This window comes from Delphinus delphis, chromosome 13, assembly GCF_949987515.2.
Source record: "Delphinus delphis chromosome 13, mDelDel1.2, whole genome shotgun sequence".
Lineage (NCBI taxonomy): Eukaryota > Metazoa > Chordata > Mammalia > Artiodactyla > Delphinidae > Delphinus > Delphinus delphis.
The window spans coordinates 61,336,625-61,360,547 of NC_082695.1; positions in this window are offsets into that span (position 1 = coordinate 61,336,625).

Below are 23,923 nucleotides of genomic sequence, written 5' to 3' on the forward strand. Positions count from 1 at the left end.
CACTGAGTTAGGAGCTTGGATGTCTAGGAGGAGCCTATAACTCATGTATAACCCCTTGTTGCAGTCTAACTGAAGCATTACCAGGACTTAGAAGTAGGAGTGTATGGTCAATGTTATTATTTCCTAACTGAGGTATTTAAACCTCTGAAATTCTGGCACCATTGCAGAATACCCTGTAGTGCATAATTTAGCACCAGATTTTTTCTGCTTTCTCATGGATTCATCTTTGTAAAAGTCTGGACAGCTGTGTAAGTTTTGTCTTTTCAACTGGATTTTAAGTTTCTGTGGAAATACTTCTTGCTGACATAATAAGGGCAAGTTTGATCAAGTTTGATCAAGTCATTGATCAGTTGATTTGAATGGCTACATTAATAACTACCTTTTATTTATTGCTATAAAATATATTTTTGAATATTAGCAACATATGGTATTTTGCACTTTGTAAATGCTTTGACAAGTGCCATTGAGGCAGATGTGAGTTGTCTCTCCTCTTTCTAAAGGTGATCAGGTATGTAATTTGATCAAGGTCATAGGTTGAAGGTAATAGAACTGAGACTCAATGTAGGGTCTTCCTGGGCTTCCCTTGGCTGCCTGGTCTCCACGCCACTGCAGAGAGTGGAGGGTCTCCTTAGGCACTGCCATTCTTTTTGGAGTGTGCCCCTCCACAAGTGCACACTGGCATACTCTGGGGTGCATCTCACACTACATTTCCTTCTAAACTCCCACACTTTCTCTTCTCAAAAAATGTCAGTGGCTTTGGCCTGACAGAAGTCAGGCAAAGAAAAAAAGGAGGGGAAGTTTGGCAGACGTTAGTGCTAGTGTTTTAGCCACTCCTCTCCCCCTCCCAGAGGCTGGAGAAGGACTCCTACCATTCAGGGACACTTTTTAGGATCAGGAGAACAGTAAAGCTTCTTGGAATCATGAAATATTTCCACTATTGAGTCATAGAGGCAAAACAGGAGAAAATAACATGTTGGAAAGAAATGAAAACCAGGGTCAGGAGACGGGGGCAGCGTTTGGATAATTCTCGAGTACAATTGCTGCTGTCTGCAAAAATGAAAAGAGTTTGCAGTGTGCCCTGAGTCTGTGGGACTTCGTTTCATACAAATGGCACCAAAGGCATGATCATAACGATAGTGACAGACCCAGGATTCCAACTTGACTGCCTCATGCTTGGCCAGAAATAATTTAGAAGTATGTAAGTGGAGGAAACATAAACAGAAGGAAAGGTGAAGAGTAAAGATAAGAGGGATTCATAAATTGAAAGATGATATTTTTTTCTTCTATGGAATAATGCATTCAGTAAGAAAACAAGTACATCTTCAAGGGCACTGAAGGAGGGCTGCACTTTAGATATCGAAAATGGAAGCACCAAGAAGAATGTGGCCAAAATGTTTAATGAGGAGAGTAATATTTTATTTCTTTAGTAATTGCCAAGCACTGAAGATCAAGTTGACTCTGAAGATGTATTCTTGGAAACAGGAACAAAAGAACATAAACAGATAATCTGGGAAAGTTGATGGTAGGATTTTTTTTTTTTTTTACTTCCAGACAAGAGGGAAGAGAATGGCAGAGTACAGTCAAATATTGAGCGTTGGATGTGCTATTTCTGAGTTCATCTCCTCAGCTGTGGTGCTGACAGAATGATTTTTGGTGGGGGGGATGGGAGGAAGGGATGTCAAAAAGCTAACAACTTCCATAGCAAACTCTGACAGCGTTCAGGAAAGACCATTTCTAGCAGTAGAGAATTTTCTATTTTCCAAGTTTGTTTAAATATACACAGATGACAAGTTGGCCTGAAGCAAAATTGTGAAGTAGAGAACATTGGCTTTAGGGCCTTATGAGTCAATCAATCACCAGCTATTTACTGAGCACCTTCTCTGCACACGGCATCATGCTTTGGAGGCTAAGGCACAAGGCACAGGCATCCTGTCCCTGCCCTCAAACAGCCTACTGTTGGGAAGCTACCAGTTGCTGCATCCAGAGGAGTTAAATTATGTTCTGAATAATGCCATAAAGCATCAGAAAAAAACATCTTGAAGTAATGCTAAGAGGAAATACTATATAGCTGTTACCATGATGCAAGGTTTTTTTTGTTTAAAGCTTTACAAATATCACTTCCTTTAACACTTGCAACAACCTTATGAGGTAGGTTCTGTCACTACCCTCATTTTGTATCTGAGGAAACTATGACATGGCTAGTAAGCAGTGGCATTAAGGTGGGAACCAGGCAATATAAACCCAGAGCCTGGGGTCTTAACCACTGCACATGCTACCCCCATAAGACAACACTGTGCACAATGAAAAGTAAATGAATTAGAAAGGTAATAAATGCAGTGAGAATTCTGAGTAAGGTGATGCTTTGTCATTGCTTTGGTCCAGGTTCTTACTATGGCCTTTGAGCCTAACAATAGCCTTGTAAGGAAGGGAGGGCAGGTCACTATGGTAGAAATGGACAATTTTCTCAAGGTCATACGACGAAGAACATCAATTTGGTGAAGCCAGAACTAGAATTAAGGTCTCCTTACTGCTAGTCAGAGCTTCCAACTCCAGGACAGCTGTACCACTTTATAGTACAGGCACATGACCCAGTCTTGACTACTTCCTACCTTACCATCATTCTTTCCTTCCACAACAGTGATTGAGCACGTGGCTAGAAGGAAAAGTTTCCCTTCTCCCACATTTATTAATTCAAATGTTTATGTATATTAATATGGACTTATAGGTATCAATTTTATCCTATTATTCCAGGTTTGGTCATTGTGAGCTCTTTCAGGTTGGTTCCTGCACCATTCTGACATATCCACATTCTTTTTTAAAGCACTGCCTTACTTTTTGGCACCACAGTATTTTCCAGTCTCATTTTGTATTTTCTCTGACTTGGCTTTGGAATCAAAAAGACTTCTCCAAGGAGTCCTGACTCCTTTTATTGGAGAATAGCATTTAGAAGCCAAGATCTGGGCACCAGGTGTGCTCACTGCTACTGCAATGTCATTGCTCCTAAATCCTCTCAGCAGAGCTTACAAATATGTGAATAGATATTAGCCCATGCATACAGCCACATCTATACTTAGTTCCATATCTTTCCATTTGTATCTATACTAAAAAGCCATAAGTTCATACTTAATACCTCTGATTCTAATCCAAAACCACAGGGTTTATTCTACTCTTTTTCTTTCCTTATTCACAATTTCATTTTCCAACAGTGAAAAAGAACAGATATTTATTTGTTTGTTTATTTTTGCTGTGTTGGGTCTTCGTTTCTGTGCGAGGGCTTTCTCCAGTGTGGCAAGTGTGGGCCACTTTTCATCGCGGTGCACGGGCCTCTCACTATCGCGGCCTCTCTTGTTGCAGAGCACAGGCTCCAGATGCACAGGCTCAGTAGTTGTGGCTCACGGGCCTAGTTGCTCCGTAGCATGTGGGATCCTCCCAGACCAGGGCTCGAACCCGTGTCCACTGCATTAGCAGGCAGATTCTCAACCGCTGCGCCACCAGGGAAGCCCAAGAACAGATTTTTTAAAACAAGTTTTTAGGTTTCTCCAACCTGACTCTTGTTACTCTTGTTACCCACAATATATTTATTTGTTCTAAACTAGAATACACATAAAATAGTTTCAGAATTCCTAACCCATACCCTTTTGATAAATAAACTTACTAACTATATCACAATATCTGTATATATTTCTTTTTGTCTTTTGCCTTGCAGAATGGTTTTACGGTTTTAAAAAACAGAAATTCACATTTAGCTCTCAGTTGTACTGTTCTCTGTATGGGCCACATTTCTCCTGAAGTGTTATGTTTTAGAAACTTCACTTTAAGAGTGACACCAGCAAAGTAGAGAGCATCGAGAAATGGATAGTCAATGTGGTGAGGAGTTTAAAAGCAAGGTGTCTATGAACCAATGAATGGGCCATCTCCTTGCATGCATCCATATGTTCATTCAACCATCACTGTTCCATCTTTCCATTAAAAATAATTATTTGGGGTGTGCAACAAATGACCTATATGCAACAAATAGCTGGAATTATTGAGGCTAGATTAGAAGTTGGAGTGAAGCCATAACAATTTTCTTCAAGCTTGTAGAGGTCTTTCATGTGAAATAAGAATTACACTTCTGGGACTTCCCTGGTGGCACAGTGGTTGGGAGTCCACCTGCCAGTGTGGGGGACATGAGTTCGAACCCTGGTCTGGGAAGATCCCACATACCACGGAGCAAGTGGGCCCATGCACCGCAATTGCTGAGCCTGTGCTCTGGAGCCCACGAGCCACAACTGCTGAGCTTGCATGCCACAGCTCCTGGGGCCCACATGCCTAGGGCCCATGCTCTGCAACAGGAGAAGCCACGGCAGTGAGAGGCCCACACACTGCAACGAGGAGTGGCCCCTGCTCACCGCAACTAGAGAAAGCCTGCATGCAGCAACAAAGACCCAACGCAGCCAAAAATTAATTAATTAATTAATTAATTATTTTTAAAAAAGAATTACACTTCTGACTAGCTCCACATAGCCAAACCAAGACCAATGAGTAGAATTTAAAATTAAGCAAATATTCATTAAATGTAAGGAGGAATTCTTCAAGTTCTTAGAATGGGCCAACTTATAGAGTTACGAATCCTCATCACTGAAACCTTTGTCAGAGGCTAGAAAGTTGGACAGGAAGTCCTCTAAGGTCCATTGTTGAGAGAACTGTATACTTTCAGGAGGGTGAGCTAATCTGTGTCCCCAGCAACCAACATCAAAGCCGTACTATGTACCAGGGCTAGACACTGAGATACAACCATGAACTGGAAATGTTTGATGTCAAAGAACATTAGAGCTGTTGTTTCTAAAGTACTCTTCCTCCTGTGAGTCACACTCTAACGATTTATTTAACCTGGAGAACATTCCTGGGCAGGAATATGAAGACAGGGGAGATGACATATGTGGAACACTGGGCCAACCAACACAAAGGAGATGGAAAACAAAGGTACCAGGAGACATGGCTAGAGAAATGATGAAATGAAACCGAAAGGCAGTAAGAGGTGGAGCAATAAAAGTTGAGTACTGGAAAAAAACTTCCTGACACAGAGAACACTTAGATTGCAAAGGTGTTTCCCAATGACTGTGATGGAAACTGGATCCCTAGCAGCATTCAAGGCTAGACTAAACAGAGCTCTAAAGAGATGAATTGTAGGGAACAGTTTGGCATGGACTGAAGGGTGTGCCTATTTTGTATTCTTCCATCTCAAGTCTATGACTGTAAAAATTTTACTTTCTCAGAAATATTTGTTTGTTTATTAAAACCTTATAGCAAACATAGCCCAATGCCCACAATGTACCACTTGACCATAAACTATCTTGCGTTTGTCTCTATTTGTTTCATGCCCATTCATCTTACTCCCCTCCCAAACTCCATAATCTCCAGGGTAGGGAGAGTATTATAAAGTTTTCTTCTGTAAATCCCACAGGAACTAGAACAAAGTTGAAGCAAATACCAAGTGCTCAATAAATATATATTGATAAACTATGGGTTTATTTAATACAAATATGTGTTTAAGCCCCATGCCAGGAGCTGGGGAATGTAAATATGTCATTTCCTAAAAGTATGAAGAGAACTGGAAAAAAAAATCACAAGTAGTTAAATGTTCATATAAAGGTTAAATAGAAATGTGGAACATTAACGCATAATAATAGTACCTAATATAAAAGATATCAAAGGCAATCTCTGATATATGCTAAATAAATGGTACAGTATGATAAGTACAACTGCTATGAGTTCATTGTTTCATAAAGAGTTGGATTCAAAATGACAGAAGATTTTGTCTTATCCAAAGTGAAAAACAAATGCTCCCATTTATATTTCCCTCCTTTGTTCTGTTGTCTCTTTGGGATAGCAACATGAAATCTAAGCACGTGGCATGTGACAGATCTGGCAGCATATATATACAGTTGTGAGTAGTATGGTCCAACTTCAGGGGCAGCAAGCAAATGGTTACAAGTCCAGACTTCAGGCACTTCATCTGACTGGGTGAACATGGGTAGGGAGCTGGTAGCCACCATGGATCAGTCTGGCTAAAGGTTGAGCTCCACATGACTGGCAATACTGGACAGTCAAGCACCGACCATGAGAGTAATTGGAAATGTCCAGAGTTCAGCAGATGAGAGCAATAGCAATAAAAGGACCAATGTAGAGGCACCAGTGGGAGTTCTGGGAGGAGAACCTCTTCATTATCACTTTGCCTCACTTAATATTGTGTGTGTGTGTGTATATGTGTACAAAATGGAATGGGAGGAGGCTGAGATCACTAGTAATGATCATGGACAGAAGGAGGGAAAGCCCTGAGGGTGAGTCCTGCTTCCAGAAAGAGACTTAAATGAGCCAAGCTTTACAGTGCCAAATCAAGATAACACTTTGAGAATGACCTGAACCTGATTCTCAAGGCTGCCCTTTCATTTCCATTACTAGGGCCTTCTGTACCCAAAAAGCAGAATGGATGGGTAGGATTTCAGATGTGCTGGGAAGGTTCTTCTCCTTAGTTTGTGGTTGATGTCTAAGGGTCTTTCCTTTGGTATAAGACTATTTTAAAACAGGGATATGCCATATAGGAGAACAATAAGCTGTAAGTTGTCATTTGTACATCAGCAAAGGTGTTCTTCAAAGCTGTCCAGGCAGGGCCAAAAGTAGAGGGCGACCATTGATAGATGGGGAGTGTAGCCTAATGGTGCCAGTACTCATATCTCTCCAGCCTCACTGTACTCCCCTACACAAGGAAGACCCCACTTCCAGGTAAAGAAAGTTAGTGATTCCTCAGCTTGACAATCAAGCTGCATTTGCAAGGCTTAACCAAGTCATAAGAGCAAAGGGAAAAGTAGTTCTTGTCAGATCAAGCCAGCACTTACCCAGGGAAAATGCCGTCTGTTTTACAGACATCTTAGTGGTTGGGCCAGCCCAGTTTCAGCTTTCCTTGGCAGTGATTGCTTTTCCCTTTTCCCTTGGGAGGTGTTTCTAGAGTCTAAAAGACCATCCTAGCCTAGATCCTAGAAAAATCAGGAAATTCATGACCTGAATGAAAACACAGTCTGATGGTTAACTGTAATTCATGACATTGTGAAACAGCATGCATTGACTGAGAAGTGACTTTAAAAGTATCAGCAAAACACGCACTAATAAAAGGCTACCTAAGCCAGCAACTGAATCCCTTCTAGCTGAGCCTAGACATTAGATAAACTCTACACTGCAGAATCTGTCAGGAATCTTGCAATTGCAAGTGTCAGAATAATGGACCCAACTGGCTTAAATAAAAGGGTGATTTTCTGGTTCATATAACTGAAATGTCTAAGAATTTCAAGCTCACATGGATCAAGGAGTTCTAACAATATCAGCAGAATAGGTTTTTCTCCATATCTTCACCCTGCTTTGCTATACATTGGTCTCATTTTCAGTAGCTCCATCCACTGCAGAGGTAAAATGACCATCTAGCTGTTTCAGGCTTATATCCTAGTAGCTATAAGTTTAGGAGGAAAGAGAGAATGCCTCTCTTGTAGTGGTCCCATCAGAAATCTCGTGAGTGCCTCGTTGGGTCTGACTGGGTCACATTCTCATCCTTGAACCAATCTCTGAGGCCAGAGCAATGAGGTGCTATGATTGGTCAGGTTTGAGTAACTTTTCTCTCCCTGAACCCAAGGGTAAAATCAAGACACCACCAAACTATGAAGACTGAAATGGGTGAGAAGAACATTTCTCAGAGGAAAAGAGATCAAGATGGAATGAGTGGTGTACAATATAACCATCAAGCACTACTACACTCTAGATTCAATGCTTTCTCTGATAATGTGTGTATTTGTGTTATGGGGTGGCAAAGAGAAGGAGAGTCAGGCACAAACAGGTGAGCAGAATAATGAAGTCTCCAAAGAAATGTCTGATAGTCTATTAAAAAAGCATTAACAAGGAGTTGGGAGGCAAGAGGTAGGCTGAGTAGGAGAACAGGCCAAATTCATTGTGTTGGCACAGCTTGTCCTTTGAATGAAACAAAATCCTCTTCTTTTCTGGAAATTCAAACTTAAAATGTGACTTCTGTAAGACACTTTTCTTCTCTGGGCTTGGTGTAATTGTCTGTAAAATGGATGGAAGAGTGAAGAGGAATTAGATCGACTGAACACTAAGTTTCCATTATGCTACAAATTTATGTCATATTTAATGTTTAATAAATTTTGTTTAATTCAAACTATAATTCCAAGACAGGACTAATGAGAATCACCTAACACAAGAAATACCTCCTTTAAGAAAATGTAATTAATTTACCACTACTGTCTTATCTTTTTGGATTCCATTTATGTAGGCTTTCCAGGAGTCCCTTGTATAGGTGATAGCACAACCTAACCGACCAACAGGGGCACCCAAATCTCTGAGACCTTCTGTATAGCACTTGGGACAGAGGCCAAAGTGATTAGTTGTGATTTGGCTGGATACTTTCACCCATGTTGACCTTTCCTGGGTCAATTCAGGCAAGATGTGTGTTGTTCTCATTAGTGAGATCAAACATCTGGCCTAAAGAGAACATTTTAGTCGGCTACTTGCTTAATAGCAGAACTTAAACATTTTACTAAACTCAAGTCCTTTTTTCTCTTAAATTATTGGAAGTCTTTGAGGTTAAATGATGCTTTGGCCATTGTTTTCCATGGCTAAGACCCAACGATAGATCTTTTATTACCTTTTTTCAGAGTTGTCGTCCAAGCTTTCATAAGATCCAGGTTTTCCAATTGTCTGATTTCTCCACAATTGTGAATGCAATGTTTTCTTAAGCTGGCTCTGTTCTTTGTCATCCATAGAGTAAGAAACCTATGCTCTAGCAAATTTGTATTTTTTCAGGGCAGGCTATTGCCAGTCAATAGATGTCTCAGGTGGGACCACTATAGCCCAAAAGAGTTAGGCCAATGTTCTCATATCCAAATTTACATTTACTTCCATAGCAGTATTTCAGGCCTTGTGCAAGGAGTCTGATCCACAGTTCTCTGTGATTCCTTGATAGCTCAAATCCCTTGTCCTCTTGAACATCATTCACTCCTTGCTGAACACACCCAGGTTCCCCTGAGACTGTTACTCTTGGTGTGAGTTCTCAAGCACAACTCTTCCAAGAGCAGTTTTTCCAGACTTGATTCTCTGCCTGACGGATGCATTTGCAGGTCTCTTCCAGGGAAAGGCTATAGAGATGTATTCACTGAATTCTCTTTTTTAAACTCCTTCCTTAGTTACATCTTTCTGTTTCTTGAGTTAAGATTACTATTCTCTGCAGTACTTTATTTAAACCAAAACATTACAGAAGTTAGCACCTGGAGAGTGGTGGCAGTGGGTGGGACAGGTAAAGCACTGTTTCATGTTTCACAGAATGTATGGTACTCATTCCACATTTTTAGTGACTTTATTGTTGGATGAAAGTAACAATGAAAGAATAGTATAAATAATGGGAAAAAGGAACAAATACTTCTAAATTTAGGTTATTGGTTAACTCTTAGGTTATTGTTTGTTTGTTTGTTTTTGACATATCTCTACTACTTTGGAAATAGCCAGAAAGTGTCATATTTGCTAAACTTCCATGGGAAAATATTGTGTGCATTTCTCATAATAGAAACATATGGGATAAACTCAACAAGTACTGAATGAATTGTTGAATAAACGTAATGGAATAGGTGGATTTGCAAAAATATGATTGTGTAAGGATGAGTATAAAAGAAAGTGTATGGGATTTGGAAGAACCACAATTGCTTCCTCTTTTAAATTGGGGGTGATGATACTTATATGCTAGGGCTTTTGTGAACAATAAATGAGCTAATATATTTAAAGAAATTAAAATGATACGTGGCTATATTAGATGATCCAAAAAAGTGATTTCCTCTAGAAGTGGTTCTATGACTGCAGTTCTGTTTCACCAACAGGTGAAAGTAGTCTCATTAAAGATAGTAATAGACTCATTCATTCCTTTATCACTGAGTGATTAATTGTTTATTATTTGCAGATAAAAATCCCTATCTTCACTGAGCTCACATTTCAGTGGGGGAGACTTTTAAAAAATAAGTAAATACAAAATATGTAGGTTATTGGTAAGTGCTAAGAAGAAAAATAAAGCAGGTAAGAACAGAGAGACTGAAGAAGAAAGCTGCTATTTTTGACAATGTGGTCAGAGCAAACCTCTTTGTGAAGACGACGTTTAAGCAGAGACCTAAATCTTGAGAGGAAATGGGCTATGGCATATATTTGGGGTAAAAGCTCTGCAGATGGTCATAATAGGCCGTGTGGAGGCCCCAAGGCCTGGTGTTTGGTGACAATGAGGGACCAGTGGGCTGGGTGAAAGTGTGGGGTGGACAGTGTTGGGAAACGGGGTCTGGGAGGTAGCGGGGGCAGGTCGCTGAGAGTTTCCTAGTCCGTGCATGGTAAGGGGCTGTCTCACGGTGTGCATACTTCATTTATTCATCCTATGAGCAAGTTCACTACCATGTGTAGATCAGGAGCTGTGCTGATGAATCCTGAAAGGTCAGACAATTCATGTGGACAAAACAGAAAGGCACTCTAAAAATTTCAATGTGGTTACATGGTTTTTATAACAGAAGTGTAGACACAAAGTACAGAGGGAGCAGATAAGAGTATCTGAAGTCTGAGGAAATCAAGACAGGTTTTCAGGAGATCCGCTTTGAGAAGTGAAGAAGTAGAAGTTTTGTAGACAGACAAAGACATGAGGAGGAAGTTAGGTAGGATAAATATGTCAGGTAACAGCAATACAACAGTAGTGAGTGTGACAAGTTCATGGACACAAATGGTGTCTAAGGGATAGAGAAGGCCCACAATCCAACCCATAATTTTTTTTTTTTTTGCAAACGTTGTTATATTCAACAAGTTTTCAACAAGTATCTGGTACACATTACCTATCTGTGTTAACACTGAGTTAGAATACTATTTGTAACAAGTTTAAAATAAATTCTATTCCTAGGCATAGTACCATCTAAACAACTGAATTGTCATCAAGCACTCCTAAGTTAAACTTTATTTTATTGGTCTGTAACTTCCCATGCAAGGCTGAATTACTGTCCCAGTGTCCAAGACAACCAAGGGCATAAAGGTTGATGGCTAAACTCCCACTCTGGCCCTGACTGCTTCTATCAGTGATATAAGTTTATATATATATTTAATATTGTATACATATAATATATATTTTAATTGCTTCTCTTCTCTGTTAGACTTAAATCCAGTCTCTCATTGTTGATGTTAATAACAAGAATAATCTCAGATCTTTGACCCTTACTTCTTTATTCTCTTCTACTAGTTTAACCTAAAAGCATAGAGTAGAGAGGTGGTGGGTGGGGCATGGGGAGATTAGAGGAAGGTGGTCAGAAGGTACAAACTTCCAGTTATAAGATAAATGAGTACTAGGAATGTAACATACAACATGATGTCTAGAGTTAATATTGCTGTATGATATGTAGAAAAGTTGTTAAGAGAGTAGGTCTTAAGAGTTCTTATCACAAGGAGATTTTTCTTTTTATCGTATGTATATGAGATGATGGATGTTAACTAAACCTATTGTGGTAAACGTTAATCATTTCACAATATAGATACATCAAACCATCCCTCTGTATACCTTAAATTTATACCGTGATACATGTAAATTATTCCTGAGTAAAACTGGGAAAAAATGAAAATGTAAAAAAATATAGTAACACAAATGTACCACCTTCCTTAACTTCTCACTGGAGCCATCCAAGTCATCTCAGGAAAAACGACTCTTAGTGGACTTCACAAGAACCTTGTTACGGAGCACTCGAATTTCCTTGCTGGATTAGAAATAAATAACATCTAGTATCTTATGATTTCCAGCTCTGCCATGTTGTATGATCTGTATAAGTGACCTTATTTTTAGAAATCTAAGTAGCCAAAGACTGTAAGATGCATTCTTACTTCAGGTATACTAAAACGTAAAAATATAAAGAGAGAGAGAGACAGAGAGGAAAAAAAAAAAGCCAACACTGATTATTAGATGGCATCAACTTTAAGGTACATATTCATTCCAGAATATGAAATGTGAAAAATGTATTTGCTTTAAAATCTATAAAATACATCCTTAATTTTTCTAAGCCTCAGTTCTTACCCAATAAGTAGTTTTGAAGATAAAATGTGTAACACAGGATCTGATATATTAGAGATACACAAAAATGTGCAAGGGGCCAAAAATTCCCCATTCTTTCTTCTCCTCTTTTTTAAGAAACCTTCATTTTTCTTACCTCCTGAACTTTTTTAACATTTACATGAACAGTCTGACATAATGGATTTCTCCCAGTAGGTACAGCCTGGCCTTGTACCACCTCCCCCTCCATGGGGATGAATTTAGTCAAACAGTCTTTCTTTCATTGTGAACGTGTTGGATAGCAATGAGTTCACCATATTTTTCTCTTTCAAACTGTTTTTGTATGATCTGGATGTAGTTTTAGCAGTATCTTCTAATATTTTAGAGGTATTTTGGGGGAAGGGGGCAGTATAATAGGTGGCTTTACTTCTGTCTCACACCATGAACAGATGAACCCAGCAGTACAAAAACAGATTTATCCTTTTGCCAGGAGAGTCAAAGTCTCTTCTGTGATTCCTTTTACCAAGCGGCTGATGACATGTGAGGTTTTTCACTGTGCAAGTCTCTGAATGCAAAACAAAGAGGATTTAAATACAGCCTCTGCCTGCCCTCAAGGAGCTTGCAATCTCCCCCCAAATACATGTATATTAGAAAGAAAGAAAGAAAGAAAGAAAGAAAGAAAGAAAGAAAGAAAGAAAGAAAGAAAGAAAGAAAGAAAGAGAGGAAGAAAGAAAGAAAGAAAGAGAGGAAGAGAGGAAGGGAGGAAACAATCCTTGATGATAGAAGCTGTTATTAAGAACCCGTGTGAATGTCAATCTCAAACTCTCAGTCTATCCCTCCCCCCACCCCACCTTCCCCACTGGTAACCATAAGTTCATTCTGCTATATTTAAAATAAATAACCAGCAAGGACCTACTGTATAGCACAGGGAACTCTGCTCAATATTCTGTAATAACCTAAATGGGAAAAAAATTTGAAAAAGGATAGGTACATGTATATGTATAACTGAATCACTTTGCTGTACACCTGAAACACAACGTCGTTAATCAACTATATTCCAATATAAAATAAAAATTTAATTTAAAAAACCCATGTGATGTTGAGAGACAGTTTGTAAGCAACCTCAACCCTACCGACATTGGGGCTGGATGATTCTGTGCTGTGGAGACTGTCCTGCACACTTAGGACATTTAGAAGCAGGCCTTGTCTCTACTTACTGGAGCCAGAATTAACATCCCCCCACCCCTGCTCCACAATTATGACCAGAAAATATGCTTGTAGGCATTGCCAAATGTCTAGGGGAAAACCTGGTCGAGAATCACTTATCTAGATGCAACAAACCTACCAGTCCTTTGCACAAGCCAGGAAACTGAGGCTCCAAGAGAGTAACTAAATTGCCCAAGAGCACAGGGCTGATGAGGGATGGAGGTAAGACTTCAGTGCAGCCTCCTGACTTCAGCTGGTGTTGTCACACCACCACACTGCCTGCTGGATGCTGAGCTCCCAGGGAACTCACTGGGGGAAATCAGGACAAGGATACTGCACCCACCCAGATAGGTTGAGCTCATGGGAAAGGGGGCCTCAGGGCAGACAAGGGAGTCACAGAGGAGAGCAGGACAGGTGGGTTCCAGGGTGTTCCAGGGGGCTTGGGCAGGCTGGGAAGGCCTGAGAGATGGTTTGGTCCAAGTCGGTTAAGGCTATGCAGTCAGAGTGTAGTATTTACACCACCAAGCATTTAAGTCTGTCCGGAGGTCTCCTGCCACACCGGTCACAGTTCATAGTGCTTTTATACCCATCTAGGCTCTAGTTTCCCTTCTGGGTAACATTGCTACGGGTGCTGGGAGAGAAACACTCTCTGTATGGTTGCTGCTGGTTGAGCTCTGCTCTCTGACCCGCAGCCCTCGTGGGAGGCATTTGTCATCGGGGGTTCCCTGCCCGGAGCACTAAGCAGGCCTGCCAGCTCCACAAACTGTGAAGAGAAATGAAGTGCTGGGAAGTGATGCTTATCCCCCGTGGTCTGCCTTTTGGCCCCTGCTTTTACCTTCTTAATAATCCCCAAAGAGGCAGATGTGGTAAATGCAGTTCTGTTCTTCTCACCTCACCCCGCCACCAGCATCCCAGCTTTGCTGTGCCTTTATCTTCTATCCCCTCTTTCCCTTCCCTCTGCTTGGAGAAAAATTCCTGCTCGGGCTTGTCAATCTGTCATGGAGGTCTCCAGCTCCCCCCACGCCAAGCGCCACTACCCAGCACCTCCTTGGCTCTGTCCTGAACATCAGTCTGTGTCTGTCAAAACACTGACAGCGCTTCTCCCTGCTCGGAGAGCATCAGATCCCATCTGTACCGCAAACAGTCTCCCAGGTTTATTTTGCCTATCACTTCCGAACACTTGCTATTTAAATTCCAAATCATTTTTCTGGGGGTTAACAGTGTCCCTGCTATTCTTGGAGTTTACTCACTACTTCAACTCAGCCACCCTATTTGTATGCTCCGGGAATTGTATCTATACACACTTGTGCACACACACAAATGTGTATCTGTATACACACAGGTGCATGTGCAGGCACACAACTAATATCTCGCCCACACCATCACTGTCATAAGCATCAGGCTGGGTTATCACCAGTCTGTATGTTACACGAAAAACAAAATGTCTGAGGTCATTCCTGCTTTCAAAGACCATTTGAATTATTGGGGGAAAAATATGGAATAGTTTAGATATTTTTTGTTTGTTTCTTCAGGCCCTTTCCAATCAAAATTTAATTATGTGACTGTCAGTTGAAATATGTCGAGAATGCTTGTCATCATTCTCTCTCGCCTCTCGTAGAGGCTGGGGGGAATTTAGAAGTGTTTCTTGGTAAATAAAGCATGCCCATCATTTCTCTATTTATTAGGAGAAACAAGATCACTTGACAGCAGGGAGGGTGAAGTAATGCTGCCTCTTTCAGGCGCAGGACTCCTTCGCCTAATCTGACACCTCTTCTGTCAATGCTCAACACTTTCAGGTCCAATGACACTGACATGCGACTGAGGTATAAAATAGAGAAGGGATAAACAGTCTCAGCTCTAGAATCCAGAGTCAGCCTTGCTCACCAAAGCTGCAGTGAGTGGCTCAGCCTCCAGCCGCTTGAGCCCAGACACTTGCCTGGCTCTCCCGGCATCTCTGACCTGGTCCCTGCTTGCTGCCTGCTCCTCACCCAACTAGCTGCTCTCCTACTGAACCTAAGTCTTCCTTCCCCCTTGAATCTGTGGACTGCTGATTCCCGGTCGACTCCATGTTGGTTCAGGTCAGGCCCCTGCAGAAGTGAGGGCCTTTGTGTCAAGGAGCTAGCACCTCCAGGCCACTGCAGATGGAATGAGATGCTGATGCATTGCACCCCGGGCATGATTTCAGAGATGAAGTTTGAGAGCTGGTGCCAACTTCAGAAAAAAGCACACCCTGGTCTGGCTACGAATGGCATGTGAGGGCCGGTGTCAGTAAGAGAAGACCCAGCAGCCGGGATGCTTCTATTAGGATTCATGAGGTGCTCAAGGGTTACTCGGACACCAGCCTAATTTGTTTTCTTCAAGTCTGGAGTTATTCCAGGAGCCAGGGGATGGGGCCTGATCTATTGTGGGCTGAGCTGGCGGTAGGGCTCAAGCTGTCCCCTTCCAGCACACCAACACCTTCCCAAGTTGGCAAATCATGTGCCTTCACTTCCCTCTCCTAAAACCCAGCCAAAGGGTTTGCCCTCAAAGAGTCACTCATAGAGGACACAGGACTGTGAAAAGAAAATGGACTATTGCCAGAGGGAATGTCTCCACGTCTAGGAGACACCTGCCCTTGGTGTGTGAAGCTGGACTGTGAGACAAACTGTAAAGATGGGATTTCCAAGTACAACAAGGTACCTCCCGGGTCTGCGTGCTCTGGGCAGTGTCAGTTCACACTAGTTGTATATTCTGCTTTCTTTTAGTTTCCCCTCATTACTTCCTCCCTGTCTTCCTTCCACTTTTCTTCCCTTTCTTCCTCCTTTCCTTTCTTACTTCTTTCCTTCCTTCTTCCTTCCCTCCCTCCTTTCCTTTTTTTCTTTTATCTTCCTCACTCACTTTGTGTGCTTTTGTGTGAGTACCATTTGCAATTTTATTAAATGTCAAAAGAATATAAAAACATTTATAAGATACATGTAGACTGTAAAGACTAGCAACACAATCAACACTGAGTAAAGGAAATAGGACATGTTCACACTGGAAACTCCTATCTCATTCTCCTCCTCCCCCATCAGAACTAATCCTTACTCCACATTGTAGGTATCTGACTTGTGATTCTCATGGCCCACTGAAACCCTTATAAGCCCAGAGTTCCCCAGACACTGAAGCATTACTTTCTGTAAGGAAAATTTCCCTCCAACTTTGAGACAATCACAGGAGGGAAGTATCTGAACACTTCTGAACACAGGTTTCTTCTTATTAGTAAAAGTAGAAGCTCTTAAAAACTAATGCATCACCATCAAACATCATCCAAAAAAACACACAAATCAATAACATAGCCCATGATTCTGAAGCTACTTCCTATGATGTGTGGAATGCTATTCATCTGGCACATGCTGCCTTTCTCAGCCTTCTCAGATCTATGTTCAACAGGTGTCCATTGTGTTTTCTGCTTCCCCTTACAATTCTGGGTTCAGTAAGAATTTTTTGGAACTTTCACTCATGTGAGGTCTCCCTAGGTGTGGAGGTATCCTCCTCAGTGAATTCTTGCCTTAAACTTTCTCAAACCTTGGAATCCATACGAAATCACTTGAAACTCCAGTAGGGAGACACTAGTCACACGTGACTGCTGAGCCCTTGAAATGTCCAAATTGAAATGTGCTGTAAGTATAAAATACACACCGGATTTCAAAGACTTAGAATGAAAAAAAAAAGGTAAAATATCTCATTAAGCCTGATAAGATTGCTTACATGTTGAAATGATAATAGTCTGGATATATTGCATGAAATAAAATATAATATTAAAATCAATTGCACATATTTCTCTTTTCTTTAATATGGCTACTAGAAAATTTAAAATAGCACATGTGGTCCACATTTCATGGCTTGTATTATCTTCCTATTGGATACTCTGTCTTAGAGTATCAGACATGATACAATCACGCATTAGATTGTGTTATAAAGACTATAGGTACAGTGTCGGTTCTTAGCCTTTTGCCCTCAAACCCATTCCTTGTCCTGTTCCCACTTTGCTCTGCATCACAAGGGGTTGCGTCCTACAAGGTTCTGTTTTCCAAGTTTCTATGACATCTGGCTTTTGCTTGGATTTGACTAAAGGGAGGTACTATTAGGAGGTTGGAGAGTGAGAAGAAAAGAGAAACCAGTGTTTTTTCCCTCTGTGCTTCAGGCAGTGTTTTGGCGGGTGCTGTCACCTCCATGCCCCAGGTGCCTACTAGAGAGGTTCCAACTCCCACCAGGTAGAGGGTTACCTGGACCCCCGGCTCTGGTAACATTACCTTCCCCCTCATTCTTCCAGCCTGGAGGGAGTGGCTTCCTGTTGTTTTAATCACAGCCTCACTTTTTCCCATTTGGCTTTTTATTGTTTGTATCACTTATGTCACAAATTCCCCTGAATGGAGGGATCAGCAAGAGCTGGAGGAGATGATGAAATACAAAACAAGGGTCTGCGGGCTGGAAGGGCCTCAAAAGAGATCAAGTGTATCTTTTAGGTTAGAAGTGTGGAACTTAAATGGGAATGGTAGGGGAAGGAGACAGTGGGACAGGGAAAGAACAGAAGATAGGTAATAAATCACCTGATGGGATGGGACGATTTCTTATGGAATAAATTTTAATTCTAGAATAATTTGGGACCTCCAAGGTTTACAGAAAAGTTGCAAATATATTACAGAGATTTCTCATACTCCCCTCACCCAGCTTCCCCTGATATCGATACCCTACATAACTATGGTACCTTGGAAGGGTTACTTAAATGTGGAGGGTGATAAGCTCTATTGGTAGAATAGAAGCAAACTCTAGAGGATCTATATTGGTTTCCAAAGTTTAGAATTTGAAGGGGTATGGAGGTCTGTGATCTAATATTTTCATTTTAAGAGATAAGAAACCCAATGACTAGGGGAGCTCAGTGACTTTTATTCGTTCACTAAATATGAATTACAATCCAGACACTGAACTACAGTGGTAAGCAAGGGCCATGTAGCTTGTTAGTGGGAGAACTGAGAATAGAGCTAAATGCTTCTTCCTTGAAATCCGGGGATTGTTCTGTCAGCCACCACGTTGTTCTTGGGCTGATGGACTTACCTCCTGAGAGCAGGGAGCCAATGGTCAATTTCATGCAGGACACCTCTAAAGGCCAGGTCTGTGCAGGCCCCTTCTTTGGGGCCCATGTTGGGCCACCAGGTGGAGGAATTAGGAGCTGCCCTGCCTTTCCTTAGAGCAGCCCTTCTCAGCCTTGGCTGCCTGTTACGATCACATGGGGAGCTTGAAATCTGCCTGTGTCTAGGTCCCTGCTTCTCATTCAGTTGGTCTGGTTTGTAGCCTGGACATTGGTATTTTTAAAAAGCTCCCAGGTACTTGTAACATCTGGCCCAGGGTGAGAACCAGACCGGGACTGTACAGTAGCTCTATAAGTTGGCACATGTGGCTTAAAAATTCCCCCAGCTGTTCTGGGGAGCTGACAGCTGATCCGAGTTTAACTTTCAACGTGTGCTGTGTTTGGTCAGGAGCCCTTCTAAAACTGATCTTCCAAACGTTCTTGGAAATACCTTCTCTTCTGGCACTGCCCATTTGGCTTTATCACTGTTAACACACAACCAACTGTCTCCTCTTTACCATGGTCCATCATCTCCACCTTTGTTCATATAATCACACAGCCTTGATCAGATGCTCTGAATTCTTTGGATTCAGAAATGTGTCAATATTTGATCGTGTCTTTGCCACCGCCTGGCCTTTTCATTCAGTGCCATTTGGTATGTGTCACAGATACACACATCCAAAGCTCCCATCACATTATGGTCTCTCATCTCTCTTTTATTAAAAATTTGATTCATAATTTCACATTTATACTTAGTTCCAAATCTTAGAATCCAAGAATTTGGTGATGAAGAAAACTAAGAGACTATGATTGCCTCATTTTACAGGAGACTGAGGGAGGGTGCTCTAACCTTAGGTTGAGTATTGCCTTCACTCATCTCATACCCTCCCTCTCCCTTTCAGAAAATGAGGGACTGAGAAGGTTTCTAGTATTCACAAATCTCTCTCTCTTTTTATTGACATCCACAGTCCTGATGTTCTCATGGCTCTGTGCGTGCTGGACATATGTGCATGTAGGAGTGTTAGGGTCTATAATATACAGTACCTGCAAATGCTCATAGATGTTATGGAAATGATGGAAGGGCTGTGCCAATCTTGCAAACACAGAGCATGCATTATTCTAAGACTGTGACTTTCTGAATGGGAACCTGTAAAAACAGCTGATAGATTTATGTTCTTGTATTAAACAGGCCACCCAGCCCCAGTGTAAAATCAGGGTGACAACTGAATACATCACTGTTCCCAGCAGCTACCTGGGTGCACTCATTACCCAGTGGAAGATGAGCCGGGCTTGTTCATTAGACCTCCCTTCTCCTAAGGAGAGCCCTTTACATGCTGTCTCATTTAAAACAAAAAACCCAACCCCACAGAGATTTAAAAGAAAACAGAAAGACCTTTTCCTTTCTAGCCTCTGGAAGGCAGCGCATGTTCCTCCTGTTTGCCTGTGTCTAAGTCGTCATGGATGAAGCATGGCTGTGCACCTGCTCAGGAGAGGGAGTTGGTTCCTTGAAGGAGGAGGGATTACCTGTCAGCATTAATTAGAAACAGGTGGAAGCTGGTAAATATTTTGGGGAGAAATGACTTCAACTTGCAGGAACAGCATACCAACTATCACCTCTGTCTCCTCAGAGCAACAAAGGGACAGGTAGGACTTGGGGTAGAGGCCTGTGCAGTCAGGGCCCTGCAGGGGAGCCGCTACACAGACACCTGGGAAGCAACACCTCACTGTCATGGCCATGGTAAGGGAGCTCGTCATTGTGAGTCTGGGGGAGTTCAGGGGCCAAGGAAGTAAGGGGGTCTCTCAGGGGCTTCGCAGCCTGCCGCTTTACTCCCTCAGATTCTGACACTGGGGTTTCGGGAAGGGAAGCCATGAAAAGCCAATGATCACACCTCATCCTGCCCCACTTATCCTCCTGGCCTCCGCATCACCGGCTGCTCCAGACTCGCACCTTCCCTGCTCTCTGACCTTTGGCGCCTCACCGGGCTCTCTTCTTCCCTCTGGGCCCCTCCTTGCCCTGATGCGGGGAGGGCAGCACCTCCTGCATTGACCTCTGCAGAGCAGCAGTAGATAAACACAGCCTCCCCGAACCCCGCGGGACCCACGCCAGGCACAGCTGTCTCCAGCAACCCGCACCCCGGGGCCCCCAAGAGTCCCGTGTGTGTCCTCCCTGCTCTACGATCGCTTCAGGCAGGATGACTGCCCTCCAGCCCTGCCTCCTTTGGCCTCTTGCCCAGTGGCTTTGAGCAAGTCGCCCTCATTCTAAATGCTCCCATTTCTCCTCTCTAAACATGGGCACCATGGAGCAGCCATTCTTAGTCATGGAGATATTTCGCTCTCGGGGCTGCTGGGAGGTAAAAATGAGAAGAAAAGGAATGAACCCTGAAGAGACAAAGCTCTTCCCTGGGGCAGGTGTTCGCATTTGTTGGTTCCAACCCTCCTTCTCTCAGGCATGTTTTCTTGGGTCTCTGGTGGGTTTACAAGTAAGACGAGTTGCCAAAAAACCCAAACCAAACCCTGTGATTCTCCCAGTGACTAACTCTGTGTACTGAGATCAATTCTGCATGTTAATATGTGAGCCGCCTTGCCCCAGCCCCATGAACCAATAGATGTCGTGCCCAGGCCCCTGCTCCACCCCAGGGGGCCAGGAGGCGGGTGGGGAGAGTAACGGTACACGCTTGGAGGTGTAGTTTACTAGCCCTGAGTGACGACGGTCCCTGGGCCAGGTCCCTGTCCTCCAGACACCTCTGTTCTAGGCCCATCCAGCTTCTGGAGCAAGGTGGGGCAGGCATAATAGCCTCACCCACAGTTTCTAGCTTCTCTATGTGGCACAAGTTGCCAGACACACAGTACATGCCGACCACCGAAAGAGACCAGTTGTTTGCAGAAACTAAAACCCATGTCTACTAGGGAGCTGCAAAAGTGGGGAGAATGATAGTTCTCTCCTCATAACAATTTTGAATGCCAGTTGAGACCATTCTTAAGTAACTGACACAGCCTGATCGTGTCATCGATTAAAACATGTGGAGTTGGACTTCCCTGGTGGCGCAGTGGTTAAGAATCTGCCTGCCAATGCAGGGCACACAGGTTCGAGCCCTGGTCTGGGAAGATCCCACATGCCGTGGAGCAACTAAGCTCATGCACCACAATTACTGAGCGTGTGCTCTAAGAGAGCCCATGAGCCACAACTACTGAATCCCACGTGCCTAGAGCCGGTGCTCTGCAACAAGAGAAGACACCACAGTGAGAAGCCCGCACACCACAATGAAGAGTAGCCCCCACTCGCCGCAACTAGAGAAAGCCCTCACACAGCAACAAAGACCCAACGCAGCCAAAAATAAATAAATAAATAAAGTTACTAAAAAAAAAAAAAACATGTGGAGTCTGAGGACTGGGTGTGTCCCCAATCCTGCCTGTGGTTCCTGTGGGGATGAACGCCCCTGCCCATAGCAAGAGCATATCCCACCAACTCATGCAAAAAGTGAGTCCTGGGGCTGGATGACACAGATCTCCCTGACCTGTGCAGGCTTGGGGACCTTCAAGGTGGACCCAACCCCTGCAGGAGCCCAGGACACCTGCTGGCCGTTCTTAGCCCCCTCAACAGTAACACCTACCTTCCTTCCCCGGGGAATGTGGGGAGGGAATTTGTACACTGCTTGTCATTTGCTTTAATCATTACACCCAGCTCTCTTTCATTACATTTTGTTTGATTTCTTATCACTTTTAAAAAATCTTTTTCATCTTTTTCTTTTAGCTTGGTAGACAAGCCCCACCAACCCAAGAGGGGGGCAGCAAAGATGCTACTAGAAGACTTAGGCAAATGAGAGCTGACACCTATACCCCCAACCTCCAGTCACCTCCATAGTGGTCCTTCGAACCCCTCTGAAAGCTAGAATTTAATGAAAATACCCTAATTAAACACCTTGGGGATTCCTGTGATACAAAAATCTACCTGTCAGTACAAAGGGGTGGCAGTTCTATTTTCTAACCCCGCACAAACCTGATAAACTGTAATGAATTATAGAACAGTGTTCTTAACTTTCTCCCCATCCCCTGGCCAGTACACCTAGGAGTCCTGCTCTTGGTGCAACTTCGCTAAATTTCTGGAATATAATCTATATCCTCAAATGAAAAATTCCTCATCATCTGTGCTCCCTGGTTAGCATAGGCATGCCTATTTCCCCTAAAAGCGTCCTTCCCCCAGGACTGAGCAGAGGAGAACCTCTGTTCTCCAGGTTGGTATATTAACTCACAAGGAGCCTCTCTCTGTTAAGAGGTGCCAGGTGCCAAGCAAGGTAGGGGTTGTGTTTTCTTTTAATGTGATTTAGATGGTCACTGTCAAAGTCAAGGCAAGACCTGAAGAACCTGAGGGGATCACTCCATGGCCTAAGTGAGTTGTTCACACTGCAAGAGAAAAATAAAATACATAGGGCAAGGCCTTCCCTGCTGACAAAATAGACAGATTCAATGGATTCTTGATAATGACTTTGACAGGCCTTTAACTGCCAAGATCCCACGTGTGGCTGGTCTTCCCTCCTCCCACCAACTTTTAAAAGTTTTCACCATACTATTCTAAGCTCATTCTGTTGAAAGCAAGGAAAACTCAATTTCTCCTGGGATTTCTCTGTTTTGTGTGGTTATGAGCTTCTCAAAGACGTTTGTTGCAGTTTGGCTCATGGTTGAGTCCAGGCTGTCCTACAGGGGACCTTGGAGCAGGGGAATCAGCACCCTGGAACTTCCTTGCTTCTGCTTCACGTAGTGGAAAGAACATTGGCCAGAGGGTCAGGAGATGCGAGTTCTGTTGCTGTTCTGCTACTAAGTGATAGTGAGGGCTTAGAACTGCTCTGTCCAACACAGTAGCCACCAGCCCCATGTGGCCACTGAGCATTGGCATTGCAGCCAGTCTGAACTGAGATCTGCTCTTAGTGTAAAATACACACTGGGTTTCAAAGACTTGGTATGAAAAAAAACTCTAAAATATCTCAATAAATTTTATATTGACCACACACTGAAATGATACTATTTTGGATATATTTGGGTTAAACAAGATACATTATTCATTTTATCTGTATAGTTTTACTTTTTTAATTGGCTACTTGAAAATGTAAAATTTCACACATGGCTCGCATTGTATTTTTATGGAACAGAGCTGCCCTTGACAAACCTTAGCTTCCCTAATTGGTAAAATTAGCTGCATTAGAGAGCACTTCTGACAATCAGTAATTTCCCTGCATGCACTACACCCTCCAAGGTTTACTGCCTCCTTTTTTTATATTTAAAAAGTGATTTACCAGCAGCATCAATGAATGTTGAAAAATTATTGAATAAAAACCATGTCATGTGGGTAATGTGTTTGCATCCAGCTGCTAAACAGATAAAAAACGCAAGTCCTGCCCTCAAGCAGGAAGTGCTGGAGAGGAAGATATAAGCCATGGAAGCACAAAACAATCAGTAATGATACAAAATCAGATGTGATCAACTGCCAAATTAGTTCTTCTCATAATACAGGATGCGTAAGTCTTTAACTGGTTCAGAGCATT